Source organism: Lepisosteus platostomus, chromosome 2, assembly GCF_059453375.1.
Source record: "Lepisosteus platostomus isolate fLepPlt1 chromosome 2, fLepPlt1.hap1, whole genome shotgun sequence".
Lineage (NCBI taxonomy): Eukaryota > Metazoa > Chordata > Actinopteri > Semionotiformes > Lepisosteidae > Lepisosteus > Lepisosteus platostomus.
The window spans coordinates 10,822,673-10,836,844 of record NC_142612.1 but is presented as its reverse complement, the minus strand read 5'-3'; positions in this window follow the sequence as shown (position 1 = coordinate 10,836,844).

The following is a 14,172-nucleotide window of genomic DNA, read 5'->3' as shown; positions in this document are numbered from 1 at the left end:
TATCTCCCTGAGTGATCAGAAACTCCTGTTACAACCATTTCTTAATTTTTGCCACATAAAATTAACACAATGTTTCCGGTTTGTTGGAGCCATAAGTACACATAATGCATTTTAATTTGATAGTTTTCCTCCTTTTTTCATTAATCAGAAATATTGACCTTTGGTGATGTCTGTGTGAATGATAATTGTTAACCTCTTAATTTCATGCAATTTGACCACTATTTGGGTCATCTCACTGTTTTCTTGTTCAGAAAGGTTACCTTTGCTTGGTAAACATGACAATAAATAATTGCTTGTACCGAGATAAACAAGATCTTTGAAGAAGCTGTCTACATTAATTATTTCCTAAATGAGGCATTCAAAGCTGTCAAGAAGGGCATTCTAAAGGTAAACTACTATTAAGATTTGATACCGTCTTATTTCATTTCCCCCCTCAAGTATTTGTTTTTATAATATTCTTATCCCGTATAACGAATTTTTGATAATTTTCACAATAGAATGTATGTGCACCTGTAATATTCTTAAACCAAAACGAAGTGATAATTCAAACATTTCTAGAATGTTAAAAGAGAAATGCCTGTTTCAATCACTTTTAACACATTATTTGTACAACAACAATTCTGTAAAAGATCAAAGATATCAATGCAGTAGAATATAATAGTTTCTAACGATTAAAAATAGTAGGTCAAGATTCTGGATTAAGGTAATTCTTTTAACAAATTCAGTACACTTTTCAGCATGACTTCAATACGTATTTAAAATCATATAAGTGCTAGTAATACACTATACATGCAAAACTGAAGGTGAAATAAACATTTAAACCACAAAAATCAAGGTAGCCTTAGCAATAGGGATTTCATATGGGAAGGCAAAATTTAATCCTCAACAAAAAAAAAGTTTTTTTTTTCAGAATTTTCAGTAAAGCATACAGGGCTACCTTCAGCTGCCTCTCATTTGTGTGTGGCTATTTTGTCTGAGTGGGGGGAGGTGTTATTCCGGCAGCTTCTTAGAGAGAAAGGATTAAGAAATATGTCCAAGGGCCCTTGAGGTTGGCCTTGTGCACCCAACAAAAACTGCTATGTGTGTAAAGCTGTTTACTGGGGAGCCTGAGCCGCTACTCTGGGAAAGATTGCAGTTCCTCCACCTTCTCAAGAGTGATGCCTTTTGCTGAGAGGCAGAATATAGATTTCACTGTGGAAAACTTTAATAAAGACCTGCATACAAAGTGAAAGGGGCTCTTCAGGCAAGCCTCAGTATCCCTTACCTGTTACTTAGTTTAATTATTTTGTTGCATAGGATACAGTGTAATGTAATACTGTAGATGGGCACGCTGATAGGGGTCTCTTTTAATAGGGCTCTGAGATAAACCTTGTTTGAGAGGAACACAAATCTCAAGACCTAATGTACTAGAAAGTTGCTCTTACAAAGTACTTACACTTTCTTAGTCACATTAGACTGTGTTGGTTCCTACAGAGTTTATCATTATTTGCTTGCCTGTAAGGCTCTCCCACAAAACTGTTTGTGTTATGCAATGCAAATTTCGACATTTTTGCGTTTGATTTAGACTTGATAAAATCAACAGACTGGCCTGTACATGAGCAAGAACGCAATTAAAAACAACACTTCCATGTTTATTGTAAGCAAGAAACGAAGTTTCGAAGTATTGTTGACAGATTTACTTAAATGGTACTGCATGTTAGTGCTGCACGTATCCTACATCTGTTCTCCTTCTTATGTCATCAATACAACTTAAAGAGCTTTATAATAGGTATTTATTTGAGTAGTGCGTATTGTTTTGGTATGTTAAGAAAAAGAAAAAAAACGTTTCTCTCATTAATGGCAGAGTGGTCACATAGATATATTCTCACAGGACTGATAACAGACAAAAGGTTTAAAACTGTTTTGCTGACAGGATATATTTCTGAATCATACGTTATATTTAAAGTGTGCCAAGAGTGGTTTTCCACATTACTGACCTCAATTTAATAAGAGCTAGCATTTTTGGTGGAAACAGAGGATCACATTTGGAATTCATTATAGTTTAATGACAAATGTAAAAAATTAAATTTTTCTGGATGAGAAAGCGTAATGAATTTTATAGTTATTAATTTATTACAGCATAAGTACAATAGTTACAGATGTGCAACCTATAAATGGTATACAATATTACATGTGCCTTTTCTATGTAGCTTTACAAATTAAGCTTTTAACCATATTAGTTTATAATGCAAAATCATAGAAAGAACAAAAGAAAATAACAAAAACTAAAATAAATTAAATAAGTGTAACTGCCTTGTATCCATATATAAATTGATTGTTATGTTCGTATATAATGTCTACGTTTGTAAATGAAAGAAGCAGAAAACAATTGCTATTTTTTCCAATACAGTATAGTTTTTTTATTGAGTTTGTACTGTAAGCTTTTGGTTCCCAGATAATAAATAAAAACATAATATTCATCTACAAGGTATCAAGATACTGACTGGTTGTTGATTCAGAGTCATTTTGAAAGCAGAAATACATGCTATGTAAAAACAAACATAAAAAGAGACCTTAAGAATTAATCAGATGCAATGATTCTAATCTACAGTATATGAATCAGTTACACTTCCTGGTTCAAAACTAAGGTTTCCATGGCTATTGCTGCACCAATCACAGCAGTTCTTCATTGCAGTTGATTTGAATATCTCTGGGGCAGACTGCCTATTTAAACGAGCCGAGACACTTCACAGACAGGGAGTGGGCCAATTAATTCTGCCTGGGGCACTGCTTGTAGGTTAGCATTTGCTTATAGTGATAAATTGGTGCTTTGTATCCATGGTAAACTAACTCAGTGCCCCTATTTTGGATGGGCTTGCGGTGCTATGAATGGTGTCAGTGAGGATGCTAGGTGATTAAATGGGTTTGTTGCTTCTCTTTTGCAGGGTCACTTAACCAGTGTCTGTGTGAAATTAATTAAAAATCCAGCCCAGGTCACAGGCACTGAATGCCATTGCTAACGAACACCTATTTGGGGACTAAAGTAAGCACTGAATAAGAAACCACATCTCAGCAAAAATGCTGCAGATTTCCACTAAAAAGCATTCATTGTGCAGTTTTAAAATCCCTTCCCTTACCCCTCATTAGCCTCTAAACTGAAGTTGTCATATTTCTTGCCGAAATGTCTCTGGGAAACTGATACATGTATTGAACATAGTCAAAATGCTTCTCCACAGCACCAAAGTCATTGTTTTTGAAAGTTGAGCTAATTTGCGTGCAAGTGCTCGAGTGTGAAAATATAAAGCCCATTTCTATGAATTTATTCTTCTTACGTAAGAAAAGAAGGAAGACGCCAGAGCTTTATTTATTTTAAAAATAAGAGTATTTGTTATTAGCATTGCAGTGTTACACTTTTTATGAACTTTATATTTACTGACACTTATGGTGCTAAGCATGTTTTATGGGCCATTCTAACTACATATTGGGACAGGTCATGTCTCTTTAATTAAAATGCATACTGTATCTAAGATGGTATGACCAGCCTAAATCTGATAGCATTTTGAAGGCCGAGCTTTTCTGTGCTGACATACAGAAGCTCAAATGTCAAATCTGTTTCAAAGAACTAATGCAGTGCCCCCCTGTTTTAAGCCAAACTGATGAGAGGAAAGGATGACCAACGTGCATGAGCTTTTCATAGAGGTCTATGAAAGACTACATTCACAGAACTCATCAGCATTGTCACCCCACTCTACTGACTGAAGCACTGGTTTAAAAATAGCTGCATGCAGAACTGTATGCACTTGTCATGTTCATGGAACATTTTATCCCTCCACATTCATCAAATTGGAACAAATCCTGTGCAGGCCCACTAAAACTCTTTCCTGACTTACTACAGTCGGCAAATTGATATTTTTCATGTTTATGCACATTTGGTCTGAATTTCATTTTGTTCTCCACAGGGCTTGAAAATGAGATTGAATCTTCTTTTGGATTCATGTGTGAATAAAATTAAAAGCATGCCCACTTCATTCTTAGACTGAGGATCCTTTAAAAGTATTAGCTACCTTATTTTGTAAAGGGTGTGCCATTATAAATTAAGTTAATGTATTCTAGTCTTCCTTAAATGGCCAATTCCAAAATAAATTCCTACAATATAAGTGGAGGAGTATGCATACATTCAAATAAATGGGAAAGAATAAAATGAGAGGTTAAATGTCAAACACCTAAAGAGGTCTTCAGTTTTAAATCAAAGGACATGTCCATGGTCCAACCAGTTTTCCAAGGTCTTATCATTTTCTAATATGGCCCTGTATTCCAATACAGCAACTTTTCCATATCTGAAGAGGTTTCGTTCTGTAATCATTCAATATCAGCCTACACAAGAGGAAAAGAGAATGTGATTCTATCAGCTATAATGAATTATATCTGTTTAAAATTAACTTCACTGTTCCTGTAACATTTAGAATAAATTAAGTTTGCGGTGAGTTCATTGAATGAACTGTTCAAATATGATTGATATGGAAGAACAACTTAAGGAATCTATGTGGTTTGATCTGTGAAAGTGTTGTCCAGTGAATCAATATTGATTTGCTATCTGTTATTTCCTGGATTAATAAAATTTAATATATTTCTCAAAACAAATATTTTGTTTATTTTTCTCTCTGGCATGCTTTGAAAACATGTAAAGAAAGATCAATGTAGTTGATGAATCTTGTCCTCTTTCATGCTGTAATGTGTAATTGAGAACAGTAGTTCCCACCCCGCAAGTCATCAGCACCCTGTTTGGATTAGTTCATCAGTTTTCAATTTAAGTTATGATCTTAAAATTGCATTATATATATATACTAAAGACTCTATGGTTATAATAAAAAAGATTGATGCTTAATATCTATTAACAAATGGTAACTTAACATGTTAAGTTAACATGGTATCACATGATACACTTGGCACTTCACATGTATGTTAGTTCCCTAAGCATGAACTACTGTATTTCTTATACACAAATGGGAAGAATGGTGGTGCAGTGGTTAGTATTTCTACCTTGCTGCGCTGGGTCCCAAGGTTCAGTTCTGAAGCTGGGGTGCTATCTGTGTGGAGTTTGTATGATCACCCGAATACCTCTGGGTGCTCCTTTTTCTTCCACTATCCAAAAATACACTTTTAAGTTACTTGGATTCTAGGAATATTGTGAGTGTGTGCGTGTTTTTTGTCTGTGTGTGTCCTGCAATGGACTAGCCTCCCATCCGTGTTGTATCATGCCTTACTCCCTTTGCTTGCCGGGATTGGCTCCCCTGTGACCCTGGATTGGATAAAGCAGTTAGAGAATGTATGGATAAATGGATTGATGTTTAGAGACGTGTACATTTTAATGTCACCTCACATTTGTACTTCAGATATGATTCTTAACAATGAGATCAATTAATATCTAATTAACTTAACACAATATTCATAATTTGTCAAACGTTTTGCAGTTTATTAGATCTTAAAGGACAATGAAACATTCCTGTAAGTGGGAAAAAAAAACTTTGGAGGGTCAGCTTGTACACATAGTTTTATAGCATCTGCAAAATCAATTGGCAATTTTTATTCTTGCAAACAATAATAACATCTGCTTAATGTCAGACTGCATTCTACTTTGTCACTGCACTTGCTTCTAAAATGTATATACTATACAGTATGTGTTAAAAAAGGCAATACACCTACTTGTGGATTATATTGCATGATTACTGTAACTCTGCAACATGATTTTCCTGTTAATATATACTGTAGGTGTATGAAAAAAAACACTTGTCTGAAATGTTCATCCATTGGACACAGCCCATACACGCAGTATACAAGCCCACTACTCCAAAAGGTTATTGCACATAATTTCAAAAATAAAATACCCAATGCAGTTTTTCAAGGCAACATATTCAGGTAGAATTTATCAAGCCATTTCAATTAAGTGCAAAACTGTTTTTTTTTGTTTGAAATTGCTGGTGTTTATACCTTAGTGGATTTTTATAGTTTTTTTCTATTTCCTGGAAATGTGGGTTTCCTGAATTAGCACTAAGTACTCCACAATTCATGTTGTCATATAGTATGATATAGATTGCAAAGGAGAAACAAAAAACATCTTGTAAGCATGATATCTGGTAACAGGAGAGCTATAATATTATAGAAGCCTGTATCTTTGGCCAATGAGTGTTTTTTACCACCTGACATGATGTCCATCTGCAGTATTTCATTACATTGTAACCTTTTCTATATTTGTGAGGTAGGGAACTATAGTTATATTCATAAATAACAAGATCATCAATACAGACCTTCATCCCTTTTACTGACATGCTTTTTAATACATCACTGAGGGATTTACAGTATCTTCTGGGTCACGGATTTAACAACTTTCCCCTGTTTGGGAAGTCATTAAAGCTGTGCCAAACATAAGAGGAAGGATTAAAGATAAACAATGTAAAAACCTACAATAGGTACCTGTTAATCAATACAAATAGACAGTGAACAAAATTATTTAAAAAAAGTGTTACTAACCAACATGCAAGTTGACACTCCCTCCTCCTAATCCCCTTCATATTGCCAGTCTTGAAGTGAAAGCTAATAATTTTGGTGGCTCCATGAAAAAAAGAAGCCAGAACCTTGAATCCCTGCCATCAGCCCCTTCATGATGAATAGGCCTAATGAATGCTAGTAAAGTGCTAGGAATCTGTGACCAGCTGCATCAAGGCAGGTAATACAGCTCAGATTTAATTGGGAGCAGGTATTGGAAGGCTGTATTACTTTAATTGGTAAGGGGTTTTCTAAATGGAAAAGACAAAGTATAATGGCCAAATTGTGCTGTACAATAGCACTTAGGCTAGGATTGTATGCATTCGCTAATCTGCCGAGGAATGAGGCAATTCTGAACAATTTTCTCAGTGAAACCAGCTCCAGAAAGCTTGTCCCTTTTGTTCTCTCTTGGGAAAATGTAAGATTGAAACAGAAAATACCTTTACCGAGGCAATCATTTGCCACGTGTAGAAAGCGGATACAGCAGCAAAGTATGGAAAAAAAAAAGGATCTTTGTAGTACAATAAAGGATGGAAAAGGAGATAAAGCCTGGGATAAGAGTGGGCCTGTCATTGCATCCAATAGAGGAATAAAGTGATGACATTTACAGTGACAGATGAGACTGTAAAGAGAACTGGGGACAATTTAGACAGAGAAATTTGATATTTAAAAGACATGGCCATGATAATTAAAAGTAGCCTTGCATTAAACTGTTAAGCATGTCATTAATGACAGACGGGGTACTGGTGCCTTTTAAAATCTTAATGATGCACACAGGACAGGACAAAGAAATTGTTTTCCTAAATGCATTTTTATATGCTGCATAGACAAAGTGTAGGGATTTGGATTTCATGTGCATGGAGGGGGGCACTAATGGTTGTGTGGGTTCACCAGTCAATGGACTGTATGCTTACAGTTGGGGATGTTTGAATTTTGTTTGGTGTTAATAATCATGTGTTTTAAATCAAGGAAGGATTAGAAAATTAGAAATATGTTTGACAAACATTTTATAAAGAAGAGATGCGTAAGAGCACTTTTTATTTGATCATGGCATATAAAAGTACGAATCATAATAATATAGTAAATTCCTTCAGATAATTTTTTAATGGAAAATGTTCCCATTTTGGACTATAGTTTCCATCAGTTCACTTGATTTCCTTTCATTGAATTAATGGTCTTTAATACACGTTTTTTTTTAAATAATACAAGGTGTGAAGTGCTTAATGACAGATAGCCACATTAGGATAATCAATCATGCTTAGACGCATAAAGCACACCATGCTGTTGAATGCATGTGATGCCCTAGGGCTTAAAGGAATGCCAAGAAAGATGTTGTTTAGAAAATAAATCCATACATATATTTATTAAGAAAGTATATTCAACACATTTTCAATATGTACACACTTTCCCTGGAACGAAGCTATGGATCCTAACGACCAATTGCACCTGTGAAGTTAAAATAAATGTTTTTTATTGTCTATTGTGTCGCAGGTCAGGGAACTTAGGGGATTACATATCCTGAAAAGTCCAAAAAGGCCTGGCAGTGGGAGGAGAATAACAAAATGCAGTATAAAGGATGTGTTGAATAGGCTTTCCCAGGATTCCCAGGTGGGTTTCGTGTATTGCTTAAAGCTGAAAGAGATACAGATATAGATTTCTGTGCCGGTCTCAGAAACAGCTTCTGTGTGAGACAGATTTGTCGCTGTGCTGAGGTAAAATCCACACAAATTTTTTTTAACATATGTCAACATCAGCTTTTCATTGCATGATACACAACTAAACAAACGGGAAATTGTAAAAAACAAGTTTTTATTTTTGTCTCTACTATCATACCCAAATTTGTTTCAGTGAACAGCATATTTTTGTTTTCTACTTTTCAGTTACATATAAATGTAAGAATGTTCCTAAGACATTAATAAAAAGAGATTGTGTTCTGAAGCTCTGTTTTAAGCGGTTAATAACTTAGAAATATAGTGTGCTTTGAAGTATACAACAACGTTAGCGTCAGCATAGCAAAAACCCTTACACAAACATCGGACAAGGAGACACTGTTATGTTATTGTTACAGTATATGTTATCGTTAAGTAGGAAGCGAGGACAAAAAAACTAAATAGCTCTGTGCTTTCCTAGATATGTCAAAAGCATACAGTTAACTTTAAGAGAAACATATTAATACGAAACAGCTTTGTGATAAAAATCTAAAACACAATATGATAATGATATGGAAAGTCATGTTTTTTATGTTACTTCAAAAAATTGTAGGCAGATGACATAAATAAGCAGTTTTAAATAAAAGAAAAATAAGAATATGCAACAGAGTCTTTCTGGGATGAAAAACTAATTGTTCAGGTAAATTTTAATTGTCTACACTTCATGCTTCCCATAAACAGATATTCTTATTTTTGCTGATTATTATTTAAATAGACTAATAGGCAATAACTGTTATTGTGATGATTATGGATCAGATTGATAATCTTTTTGCAGTCCTCTTATTTGTATAATAGGTTAATCTGAGTTAATTGGCGCCTCCAAAGTGGCCCTGTATGCATATGCTAGTGAATACATCTGTGTGTATACCTATCATTGGTATCCTGTCCAGGTATACTTCCAGTTTGCACCTTGTGCCTGCTGAAAGGGAGGGAAAATTGATATTTATATTCCCAAACAAACACATAGACGTAACTCTCCACAACACCAAACTAAATTTAAACAGGAGTACTGAACACTCTCTTTTGCATCTTTCCCTCCACCCTCATGTAATCCTTTCAGCTACTTCTTCCCCCTAATGGGAGGGGAAGTCCAAAAGGCCCAGGCTTTATAGCCAGGCTATCATTTCTTCAGCCAAACAGGTTAAAAAGACAACCGCTCAACCTCTAAACTGTTCGATAAGCTCAAAGTTCTCAAATCAATTTTACTATCTTATTAACTTCTGCTTCGACCAGGAAGTGAGAACTCCATGTTTGTAGAAGACAGCACACAAATAACATGGCCCTGAAACTCTATTAAACAAAATCAAGCACTATTTTGTATTTGTGGTAGTGCTGGGTACTGTACATGTGATAGTGTACACAACCACAAAATGTAATCGGCCTGCATATGGGAATTTCATTATCAATGATCTACAGTATGCTGCTTCTTTTAATTATATTTGTTTCTTTTAAACTTTTATTCCCAGCCCTGTACATGTCGTTTGATAAAATATTAAGTGTGCAGTCTCCCATGGTTTGTGGCAATGATATGTCAAATCAATCCTCTCATCAAGAGTCAATTTGAGAAAAATAGTGTATTGTTTAGTATTTTTTAATATTATGCTATTAAGCGTAACTTATGAAGTAAGCTACAATTCCATATTCTCTTATCCTAGACTTCTTATGAATTGTTTTTTTGACACAAACTTTGTAATTGTAATCGATTTTTTCAATTCATTGCTTTTAAAATGGGATAATTTATGTGAATTTGGTTTTCATATGTCACCTTTTTCTAATTTTTCTAGTCAGTTTCTGTAATAGTGTTATTAACTGCGAATGCTGGCTTTATTTGTTACCTTGATCTTTCTAATCTTAGAAAATCTGTTATCTTAAGAACATTATTTCAAACCTATCATATATGTAAACTACAGTATATAGTCTTGTATTACTTTGGAGGTTTTAATAAATGTTATTTTGGTTAGAATGATATCACTGTTTTACAATATTCCATTGTATGTGATGGAGTAGATTACTAGAGCAATATATGATTAATGTTAAAGTATTGAAATTGTTTATAATTTAAGCAAATATTTATGATAATTTAACATTAAGAAAATATTAATTATAATAAAGATTATTAAAATAGATTTTGAAAAGATTTTGAAAAATACAATTTACACTCTGCATGTTTCCAGACTTCAACACAATTTAAGAACTTGTTTATGTAATAAAGCTGATTCTATTTTGAACATATCATTACATATTCATATATTTTGATAATAATTTAATCAGTACATTCCAGAGTGAGACTTTACTGTACATAGGTATCATTGTTTTTTGCTAAGTATCCCTGTCTGCCTCTTGGAACCCTTAAACTTTAAGCAGTTCTCTGCAATATATGGTATGCTGTGACTGTGATTAATTCTTAATTGATCTTCATTAATGCCTTGATAAATTAGTTGATATTTTACTCAGATTCATAGAACTAAACCAGTACTTTTTTGTGTGCAAATCACTAAACATTTTGTGATTTCATTTTACTATAAATGTATGTGGCCTTGTTTTAGTGTGCTGAAGCTGTACATTAAAGCTGAGCTCAGTACAGCTTTGTCAGTATAATTTAAAGTTTTGAATGAACAAATGAAGAGAGTGCAAACTCCTTTGCTCAAGAAACACTGGGAAATTGGTTGTAACATCACATTAACATGTTACTATACTGTATAATCTGTCATCTAAAAAACACTCATAAACCTGTATTCAAAGATCTTCTGTATCACACATTTCTGCATTGTTAACTTAAGCAAGAACATGCAAAATACACTGAATGAATTAATGACAGTCGATAGCACTTGCAATCATTAAGTTTATACCATCTGTAGCTCTTCTTAATTTCCCATGATTTGCATTTACTATTACAAATTTTCAGTGTTAGTCTGTGTTTTGCTCACAATATCATTTGGCATCCTATTTCAGGAAAAGCCCCGTGAAGTGATTTCTTAAAGCAGATTGTGAGAAACTGCGTTAAGGAAGCAAATTAGAGTTGTAGGCTTTGCACAATTCTAACATATTTCCCAATCTCATTTCCTTAACATTGAGCCTCGAGGTAACTCTTTTATTGTATTCCAGTAAAATGAGAATAAAAATCTACCTGCAAGTGGACACATAAACAAACGTTAAGATATGTAACCAATAAGAATTACTTAAAGTAATAAAACCACTAACTGTTATGTAATTGGTGTATAGATCAGAAAAGGGAATAATCTGATCTGATACATTTTCTGTTATAGAACATGAACATAAAAACATACAGTAAGTATAGTAACAAACAAGAGGAAGCCATTTGGCTTATTGAGTTAGTTGTTGATCCAAGAATCTGATCCAACTGAACATCCAGTGACATCGTCTTTTTAACATAGCGGGCAGTGGTTGCATCACAAGAACTGTGCACTGTTCAGTGTTAGAAATTAAAGATAACTAGGTCTTTTCCATATGTTTTGAACCAACAAAATACAATTGTTACAAACAGTTTCGATGGGCATCCATTATATACTGTAATTCAACTGCAGGATTTAGATCTCCCTAAGGTCTTTCTACACAGCCTTGTCTTTTGCTCTAATTGTCACTTCTGCAAGCTTCTTAATTTCATCATTCCATCTTCCCTGAGGCCTCCCAGTTGATCTTCTTCAGTTGAATTTTTAGGCCCTATGCTTTTGTCGTTGTCTTTCTGAAAGTGACTTTCTGCCCCAGTTTTAGGTTTTAGCAGATCAAAGCAGGTTTTATATTTGACTGTATTTGTTCCATCCAAGGTTGACAAGCTTTCCAGTCTCAGTCATTGAATGTTGTAGCTCTTCCAAAGTTGCTATTGGTCTCACAGTGGAATTCCTAAACTATCCTCTTTGCTCATTTTGAAAGCACAGGCAGATCTAGGCAGTACATAATGTACTGTAAGTGGTATTGTACACCGTCCAATTTTTAATGGTTGATTTCACTGTTCTCAAAGGAATCTTCAGTATCACTGATTTCTTTATTGCCTGTTCCAGATCTGTGCATTTCTACAACTTTATGCTTGAGCTATTTGAACCTTGGTCTTCATGGCAGAAATGTTTCTTGCAATTCATTACCTAACAGACGGACCTTACAGAGATAAGTGTATAGTATTTATTCTGAACTCATATGAACCACTATTGCTGGATACAGACAGAGACCATTCAATTAATTGTGTGATTTATCAAAGTGATTTTGTGATCCAAAACCAATTAGGTATTTCATAGAAAATATAGTGAATATCAACTTATTTATTTTATCATTTTTGAGCTGTCTTTGCAGTTTTTTCAGAAATTTGATTTTTAGCCATAAAAACAGTCAAATTTTGATTAAAATATTAACTTTAAAGAATGTGCCCACATCATTTGTAAACATAGGAAATAGAGCATTATTGGAAGAAGTATTGTAAACTGTTTTAAGATCTCAATGTATTTAAATCTTGAAGTATTCAAATACATTAGCAAATGATTTAAAGACATCAACTTAATCTCTAAGTGAATTAGATGAATATAATATTTGGTTTCTTATAGCTGACTAATGTATTTTTATCAAGTGTCAAATGTGCAATGCAAAATCTTTTTCTCTACAAAACATATTTGTTTTTAAAGCTAATAGATATTTAGGATCCCCAGTGATCAAACTGAATGAACACCTTATCAGTGTTTCTGGAGTGATAGGTACAGAACCTAAAATAACATTTTAATTCACAGAAACAGTGACTTCAACATATTCTTGACTGCAAAAAGGCAACTTGTCTTCTTGTAGGTAATAAAAGGTTGATAATTAGCTATTTTTCTTCCAATCACAGAAGGCTGAGAGAACAGCAGATCACTGTCAGGAAATGGGAAACAGCTTTCATGGAGACACTTGCTCACACTGTGATGAGACATCCACATTCGTCTCTAAAACGTACCATAATGCACCATCTTTCCATGCTGCTTACACATCACCACTGCCTCTTAAATAAAAAGTCACTTCCATATATTTTAAGAAGAATTTGAGATATCCCCAAAAATCAAAATATTTTGATTTGCATTTCAGATGTCTCAAACTGTATATTAAATATATTATTTTATGTTATGTTTCACATAAAACAATGTCTTTGACAAGGTTTTAAAAATATCTTTAAAAAATTACAATGGAGCTTCATCACGCCCTAATATCAGCAAAATATAAACACGAACCAAAACAATGTTTACATGTCTAATGCTTTCATGGAAACATATGGCAAACTAAAAGATTCCGTTAAAAGCTGATAATCTTATGTATACCCTGTGTCACAACATAGAGGTACCCTACTGTAGACATTTTTTAGGCCAGAAAAACTGCAATCCTTCTTTCACCTTGAGAAGCCCAAAAGCTAAGCTTAGTAATATACAGGATTATCAATATTGAAAATGCACATTTTGTTAAGTGTTTCAAATGAAAACTCTTAACTGCATATAAATATCATTATAACATACACTTTAGAACATTGTAAAGCATAGCAAAATCAGAGTTCACACCACATACAAAAAAATTGGTCTTTATGTATCCAAGCATTGTATCAGGAATTGCACTCCTCATAGTAATTTTGTGAAATGTATGGCTCATTACAATTTATAGAATGTAAGTTCTTTTAGACAGAGATTTAGTGAAGCAATTTGTTATATTTCATCTTGAATTGAAGGCTCTTGGGATCCAGTTCAGTCCTTAACTGGTCCAGCAATGACGCTTCTTCTTACAGAATTTGTCTGCTCCATCACCAGGTTGGTCTCCTCACTCTTATAAAGATTTGACATACCCTTTTTTGGCTGTAACCTTTGGACTTTTTTCTCCAACCTCATGTTTCTGTAAGCTTATACAGTACCTCTATACTTTCTGTTTTATGTTCATATTCAAGGTAGGCTTTACGTCGATCATTTCAATACAGGCTGAA